At 54.0% G+C, this 8,538-nt stretch overlaps 1 long non-coding RNA gene across 1 annotated transcript in view; it reads right to left on the bottom strand.

The window, feature by feature from the left end:
* Window positions 1-893: 893 nt before the first annotated feature.
* LOC144281054 (uncharacterized) overlaps window positions 894-8,538 on the bottom strand; it is a 9,032-nt gene continuing 1,387 nt past the window's right edge. The window contains exons 2-3 of the long non-coding RNA XR_013349513.1: window positions 4,900-5,087; window positions 894-3,129 (exon numbers count right to left, since the gene is read on the bottom strand). This is a non-coding gene — a long non-coding RNA (uncharacterized LOC144281054). The remainder of the gene's footprint in view (window positions 3,130-4,899; window positions 5,088-8,538) is intronic.

Raw genomic sequence — 8,538 nt, 5'->3', positions numbered from 1 at the left:
GAAACTGCCAATGGAGGAGTCCTGTGTACTTCAGATTGCTCTCTGTCTCATATATATCACAATTCAATCTCTCCTCCTCTCACGTGTGTGTGTGTGGGGGGGTGGCATTTTGGGGTAAATTTATTGAAATACAAAACATACACCCATTAAAGTGCACAGATGATGTGCACAACTCACTGAGTTTTTGTAAAGCAAGCACACCTTTGTAAGTCTGCTCTAGCCAAGAGACAGAACCGGGCTAGTACCAGGGGTCCTCAGGCCCCCCAGCCTGCCTGACCCTGTGAGGGCAACCACTGTCTTGACTTCTAACATCATAGACTCACTGTGCCTTAAAAAACCTTTATAAAATGGAACCATACAGTCAGGATCATTTTGTCTCCGGTTGTTTTTGATCAACATTATATTTGCTAATTATGTACATGTGTGTAGTACATGCATACACATGTATTTACATGTGTGTACATAGATATATACCTGTGTATATGTGCACATACATATATATGTGTGTGAAAAATACATAATTCCCCTTGCTGAAATATTTAAGAACATTTTTTAAAACTGAGGTATAGGGGGATCCCTGGGTGGCGCAGCGGTTTGGCGCCTGCCTTTGGCCCAGGGCGCGATCCTGGAGACCCGGGATCGAATCCCACGTCGGGCTCCCGGTACACGGAGCCTGCTTCTCTCTCTGCCTGTGTCTCTGCCTCTCTTTCTCTCTCTCTCTCTGTGACTATCATAAATAAATATATATATATATATATATATATATATATATATAAATAAAACTGAGGTACAGTTGACATGCAGGTGTACACCATAGTGGGTGATTCAACAGCTCTATACATGGTACTCACCACCAGTGTCTTGCTGAAATATTTTAACTCCAAACCAAAATGTTGTCCTTCATCCCTGTGTCCTTTAATATGTATCTAAAAACAGATATTATCTTACAGAAAGAAGCACAATGGATGTCACCATCTCACCTAAAACAATTTGACAAAAGTCCTGGGCCCCGTTTATTTTCCATCTACTACCCCAAATTGTGTATGTACAAAAGCAATTTCACAGATCCTGGTGAAGCTCTGACCCCATCACTGCCCCTGCCTCCTTTCCTTGTTCTACAAACTGGTGTGTGTCAGCATGGCCTTCGAACGAAATCCAAACCCTCCACGGCCAGCCACAGGCCATTTCCAAGTCTGGTGTGGAACTCACAGAGTCATCAGGGTCAGCTGATTCAGATTCCTATCTGGTTTTGAATCCCTCTTATGACACCTACAGAGTCCCAGCCTCTTTCTGAACATCTTCCCCAAACTTCCCGTGATATTTTCAGGCAGTCCTGCCTCCCCCAACACCAGCCCTTAATCCTTGCCTCATCCTTTGGGGCCACAGGGCATAGTGATAAGCCTAGCTCCTTTCCCACAGGGAATCCCTGGAGATATTTGGAGCACCTGCCTGGACTCTACACTTTAGGCCATTCCCCTGGGCCCAGTCAATCCCATCAATTTCTTCTTGCTCCGGCATAGGCATGCTTTCCTGAGCCTGACCCTTCCAATGCTGTCTACTCTGCACCCTCCCTGACCTTCACCTTGGCAATATCCCATCAGACTCCTGTGGGCAGTGTTACTGCCACCACCCTCATGAGGACTTTTCAGATGTGTTCCATCTGCTACATTCTCACCCTCTGCATTAACTAGAGGACCCCAGGAGCTCTCTTGTGCTAATTGTGTGATGACTTATAAAGCTGTTTGAGGATCTTTCTCATCCCTCACCAGATTCCAAATTTTTGGAGGACAGCCACCTCTTTACCTGTCTTTCTTTTTCTTGAGATGTCTGGCAAACAGTAAGTGCTACCAGTAGGTGCTCTTTATGTGCTCATAGGTATGTCATTAACTCTCTTAGTGGCAAGTTACAGATCTCCAACTCAGTTGCTCTGGAACAAGCAACCGGGTCTCCTGTTCCTGGCTTTTCTTTGGGCTCCACTTCTATCCCCTGTAGCCCCAGTATGTGGAGGAGAAAAGCAAAAAGCCTGGCCCAAGGGAGTCAGGAGCCCTGGGTACACCCCTCCTCTGCACTCAAGGTTGGTGTGACCTTGAACCTATGACTTACCTGCACCTCAGTTTCTTTATCTGGAAGATAGGACCAGTACCGTGGGCCCTGTCTGCTTCACAGACTGTTGAGAAGATCAGATAAAACCCTAGCGGGTGATGTGTCCGTGTGTGGAGAGATGGATGGTGTGTAATGGCCCAGTGCCAAGCTAATAGCAAGATTCATTAACATCTTCTGTACCAGGAGTCTGGGGCCTGGATGCACATGTTCAAATCCCAGCTCTGTTTCTGTTTTGCTCTGAAAGTTTGGATGAGTTTACCTCTCTTGACTTCAATTTTTCTCATTTGTTGACTGGGAATAATAATTATGACTACCTCATAGAGTACTTGTGAATATTAACAGAGTTAATATCTATGACTTAATTAAAACATTGTCTGGTGCAAGGTAAGCCCTATAAAAGGTTTTTATAGGTGTCACCATTGTTACTGTGGTTCCCCCAAAACTATGTGTGTTGCTCCTTATTCTTCTAACTAGATTGGGAGCTGCCTGCGGGCAGGGCCCATCCAGTCTTCAGGCTTCTCTTCTCCTCCTCCTTTTCCCAGCACCAGCCAGGGGAACCCTGGGGCTGGCCAAGGATGACTATGACAGCCTGGCAGGGTCCTGGGCTCTGACCAGATTAGAAGTGGGTGGAACTTGCCTGGAACCTCCAGCCTGGGCATGGCACAGAAGGGGAAACCCTCACGCTGCAGCCGAATAGCTCCTTTCTCCTGGACTTCTGGGTCCTTAGAACAAGAGGGTAGAAAGTTATGTTCCAAGCAGAACCTGAAGATGCCCAACAGACTCATTTTGGACAAGTGAGTGGCAGGGAAGGAGGCTTCCCCTTTAGCCTTCTATAACTCCCTTTACCCTAAGACAGACCCTATGTTCAGTCCAATTTCTTGGCAGCAGATGAGGAAGCAGAAGTCCAGAGATATTAAGAGACTTAACTCCAGGTCACACAGCCAGGTGTAGCAATGTCATCCTTGGACCTCGTTTCCCAACTGGGACCCCAACACTAAGCCGCCTCTCCTTGTGCAGCAGTGAGACCTGAAATGATAAATGATAGAAGTCCTGTTCCTCCTCTGCAGACCCCACAAACATTCCTACCAGTGGTAACTTCTGTTCTAACTCCTAAAGATATTTCTGAATAATAGCACTGGGCTCTCTATCTCTGGAATGTACCGGCTTAAAAAAAAAAACAAAAAACAAAAACGAACACCTGGGAAGTATCCTTTTCTTGCCTGAGTCTTTCTGGAGGCATTGACTACTCAAGTCTCCTGGGGCCATAAGCAGGTGGCCAGAAAGGCCTCCTTTGCATTTGCTTTCTGAAAAGTCTTGCACAAACTTCAGTATAACTTCAAATGTGGTCTGAGGCAACAAAAAGGCTTTGTTGTTGTTTGCTTTTGTGTGTTATTGAAGGCAAAAATATAGTGCCCTAACCTTAGGGTAGAGCTTGATGAATTTTGAACAGTTGACCATGACCATCAGCCCGATGCAGCACATTGCAGTTTTAATATTACTATTCTGACGGCCTCTAGAGTGAGGGTTTCTGGACCTTCTTGTTTTCATTTCTTCTATTAGGGTATGTCCTGTACATGAAATGGGAATTGTGGTGGGTGGAGGTACGTGCCACATCTCAGAACACTTAAGCTGGGAGGGTCCTCCTTGGAATTTAAAGGAGGCCACAGGGGAGGGAGTCGGCACTGTTTGTTCACTCATATCTTTTGATCTGTGGTTCCCAACTTGTCTTCTGCCCCCCACACCTGAGGGAGAGGACACATTCCCTTAGGATTAGTGACTCAGTGCCTCCGTACAGTTTAAAGGGGGGGAGGAGGTGCAGTTTGAAAAAGGGGTGCAAATTATTCTGATGCTCATCCCCACTCAGGGTGAGGCATGGGACCCACTGGTTGCCTTGCATCCCTCCCCCAACCCCGCAACTTGAAATGCCGCCTAAGAGAAGACATACCTGGGTTTAACAGCATCTTAATACTGGCTACTCCCCAACTTGCTGTGTGTGCCTCCCCCACACCCACCAGATCCACTGTTCACCTTTCTTTGCCCTTCTATATGTCCTGGTCAGGGGGCTGCCCTCAGTGGACTGCCTTTGGCTAGAGATGGGGTACAGGGATGAGAGAAAGGGGTCTGGTCTCCCTCCCTGACCCCACCCCCTCCAGGGCTCTCTGGCTGTGGCTACTTCCCTCTGTGCTGCTTGCTGGCCCTCTTCCATGGCACAGTGCACACCGGGCTCTAATAACACTATTTCCTCCCCTTCTCAATCTTAGGGGTGGTCACAGTTTCCAGCTGTTACTAGGCTCTGGGTGCCAAGGCCCCTTGTCTTAGCTCTGGCCCCATCTCTATATGGAGATTCTTCATAAAAGCCTCTTCCTTGGGCAGCCCTGGTGGCTCAGCGGTTTAGCGCCGCCTTCAGCCTGGGGTGCGATCCTCAGACCCAGGATCAAGTCCCATGTCGGGTTCCCTGCATGGAGCCTGCTTCTCCCTCTGCCTGTGTCTCCGCGCACCAGCCCCCGCCTCTGTATCTCTCATGAATAAATAAATTAAATCTTTAAAAAAAGCCCTTCCTTTGAGCCAGCTGGGCTGAAGTCTGTGTCCTAATAGACTCCTGACTGATGCAGAGATCTTCGGACAAACCCAAACGCTTCCATATTAAATAGCCATCGATTATAAGATGCACTGCCTTTCAGAAATGTTCAAAGATCACCAATATGTATGGTGTACCACAGAGAAATACTGGCAGATTTGCTTAGGTATGATGTATAGAGGACCATTTATCATGAAGATGTGGAGCTTGCCTCTGACCTGTCAAGGCTGGGAGCAGAGGTGATGTGCAGAGCGCTGGGTGTAAAGTCAGGTGGGACGGCTCTGAGCAGGCTCTGACACCCACAGGCTGGGAAATCTTGAGTAGGCTGCCTTGCCATTCTGTTCCTCTGCCTCCTCTTTGGCAATCCGGAGTCACCCCCGCTGCTGTCGCGTCCCTGGCAGGGTTGCTGTGTGAGGACAAGTGAGGCCATGTATGTGAAAGGTCCTGTGAACTGTCTCTCAGATGTGTGGGCCAGTGCAGCCCAGAGCAGGCAGTCATTCGGATTTGAGTCAGGGAGCAAGCTTTGTGCTAGAGGGACAGAGGAGGAGATGCAATTGCCACTGCCCGGCAGGGAGGTCCCAGGGACCCAGAGAGACAGTGAGAAGAGAGCCTCAAGCGATGATCCTCTTCTCCCTATCCTTTTCTCTCACCTCTGCCTCCCTCACCCGGCATGACCTTCCCCTATTCTGAGCCTCCGTGTGAGGCTGTTTATTTATTCAGCTGAGAAGGAGCACCTCTAAGTGCAGGAGAAGTCATGCGCCAAATAAAGTCCATGCTTTCTGAAGGACCAGTAAGAGAGAAACAAAAGACAGACCAGTAGGAGGCAGGACATGCAGCGTCCTGGGTAAAAAACGAAGAGCCTGGTGTTATAGAGGCTCCGCTGCATTTCCAAGTGGATCACTAACCCACTGACCAAATCTCCTGGACAAGTTACTAAATCTCACTTTCTTGCTCTGCAACCAGGGACTAGTAGCCACCTCAAACGTTTTGTTGGGAGGACTGCATGAGACAATCCCTGTAAAGTCATCAGCCTGATGCCTGACTCTGGTTGAGGGCTCAGTGAAGGGAGGCCTCTGTTCCTCTCGTACGCTATATCCCAAGGAGCCAGAGGCCCCTTTCTAACTGGGTGATCAGAAATGATTCCGCAAGAAGGAGGCAATAAACTGGCCTCGGAGGCTGAATTCTCGGTTTGACATTCACAGTTTGGCTGAGACACCAGGCTGACCATGGGGGCCGGTCCCTGCAGCAGCAGGGCGCAGCTCTGCTCCTCTGGCTTCGGGGACTGAGGAGGTGAGGACCGGCCGCCGAGCGCAGGCCTCCCGGCGGGCAGAGGCACAAGCTCTGGAGCTGGGGAAGACCGGCATCAAAGCGCCCCGAGGCAGGCCCGGCGCACCAAAGGGAGGCTAGCGACTTGCATCAGCACAGATTCCGTGATGCTCTGCAGACGTCTCGGTGCTGCTGGGCTTTACGGGAACCCACAAGAAAGGAAAGGGCCGGGGCGCAGGCAGGGCGGGGGCGGGGGCGGGCGAGGGCGAGGGCGAGGGCGCGAGGGTGCGCTCGCCCGCCCGCGCGCTCCCGGCGGCGCCGGCAGGGGCCTGGGCGCGCCCGGGACGGCGGAGGCCGCGGAGGAAGCTCCCGCTCCCTCTCCCCCTCCTCCTTTCCCCCCGCATTACTGGAAGGGCTGTGTGGGAGAGACCCAGAAGCACCCGGATTTTCGAGCGCGGGGTGGGGGAGGGGCGGGCAGCCGCCGGTGCTCAAAGGAAAACCAAAAGTGCATCTTCGGTTCGTGCCGCTTCGGCACGCGGCTGCCGGCGGGAGGGTCCCGGGCGCGCCTCGCTTTGCAGCACCCCCGGGAGCTCGCTGAGGCACCTGGGGGCCGTGCGGCGCAGGAGAGGACGGCGAGGCGAGTGAGAAAGTGTCACGATTTCTTTTCCTGCGCTCTCCCCGGCACCGTCCCCACCCCCAGTTTTCTGGTTTTGCCACTGCCGCTGGGGAAAGGGCTGATCGGTTTTGCGTCAAAGAACTGCATTTACTCAGTCCTGCTGGGAGAGGCGCGTAAACACCCAGGCAGGCAGGACTCAAGGATGAAACGACAATAACAAAACCAACCGCGCCCCCCCCCCCCCGCCCCGTCCCCGCGACCGCGGTGCACATCCGCCGGCCACACACCTCTCCGGGCCCGCGGAGCTGGGGACTCTGCCCGCAGGGCGGCGGCGGCGGAGGTGCGAGGGGTCTGGCCAGCCTCGCCTCGCGCGTCCTTGGGGATGGAGCTCGGGACAGAATGTGTTTTATAGCTGTAAACAATGACCCCGAGTATTGTTTGGGATTACCGTATCTTGGGGCCAGTGGGGCGGCCAGATGCCGCCAGCCGTCCCGGAAACGCCAGCGCTTTATATAGAGCCCCGGGAAAGCTTTGAGTTCCCGGCTCTATTTTTCTTTCCTAGCAACTCCCCCACTTTACAGATAAGGAAACTGAGGACCGGATCTGTGACGTGTTACAACGCACAGCGCTTCACAGAGTTCACGGTCTTCGCACATCTTCCCGTCGGGTCTTCACGGGGACCCTGTGGGGGTACAGAGGGCGCCGCTAAGAGCTGGGTAAAGCGATGCGTGGACCAGAACCCAAGCATCTTGACTCCTAGTCCAGTGCTCCCCCGATCGTCTCTGCAGAAGAACTGAAGTTCCAGAGCTGACAAGGGCCCTAGAGGGTCACCTTTCCCGGCCCCTTCATTTTATAGGAAGAAACCGAAGCCCAGAAGGGTTAAGGGACTCTCCCAAAGTCGCACAGCTCGTAAATAGCACAGCCTGGCGTTCGTACTCCGAGGCCTGTGCTCGTTAACCCGCACCTCGCCCCGCCCCACCAGGCGAGGCGGGAAGACCCAGGAGTCCAGACTCCTTGCTCCCAGAACTTCCCTCCAAAACAGCTGAAGACTTCGTTGGGGCACACCCTCTCCCGGGCCTCCCTCCCTTCCTCTTGTATTTTTTTTTTTTAATTCCTAGCAGTCGAAGTTCGCTTCTAACGCCCGATCACTATTAGATGCGTCCTAATTGTCCCATACAGAGGGAGGCCGGAATATCTCGACCGGTTAATTTCGTCTTCAGGGCTACTCCTAACAAATTAATTGTAGGGCCGGAGGGGAAAAAAAAAAAAAAGTATGTGTGTGCGTGTTCGGGGTTGGGGGAGGGAAGCAGTGGGCAGCCAGCCACGTAGGGACAAATAGGCAGGTCGGCCCCGCCCGGCGGCGCCGCGCCCCGCCAAGGCCCGGCCGCAGGGCGGCGCGGGTACCCTGCGCGCCCAGGGCTCTCGCTGCACCGGGCGGCGCCGCGGAGGGCGCCGACGACCGCGCTCGGCCGCGCCCTCCCTGAGAGCGGCTCTGCGCGCCCGGCTCCCGGCCTCGCGGTGGCGCCGCACCGGACCGCCCGTCTCGCTGTGCAGGCTGTGATTATTTTGTAAAATCCGGCGCCCGGGCCCGCGCGGCCGCACTCTGGGGGCCCCGCCCCGCGCCCCTTCCCAGGGCGGTGGAGGGGGGAGGCCGCGGCGCGCTCGGGAGCCGGCGAGGGAATCCCTCTCCCTCCACGTCACCCGAAAGCGAGGGAACCCGCACTCGCGTCCTCTAACGCAAATGACCATCTTTGGCAACGTGCGCCAGTGGAATAGACCAAGGGCGCTGGGCCCGGGGGTGCGCGGGGGTGGGGAGGGGCGGGGGCCGCCTCGGCGCCCCCGAGCCGCGCCGCCCGGCCGCTGCGGCCCCGCCACCGCCTTCTCCCCGCGCGGGCTGTGCGGCTGGCGTCAGCGCGGCCGGGAGCCGGGGCACCGAGGGGAGCGCTGCGCCCGCCTCCTCCCGCGCCTCTTCCTC

The sequence above is a fragment of the Canis aureus genome, chromosome 12 (genome assembly GCF_053574225.1).
Source record: "Canis aureus isolate CA01 chromosome 12, VMU_Caureus_v.1.0, whole genome shotgun sequence".
Classification (NCBI taxonomy): domain Eukaryota; kingdom Metazoa; phylum Chordata; class Mammalia; order Carnivora; family Canidae; genus Canis; species Canis aureus.
This window is presented reverse-complemented; position numbering and strand designations above follow the sequence as displayed.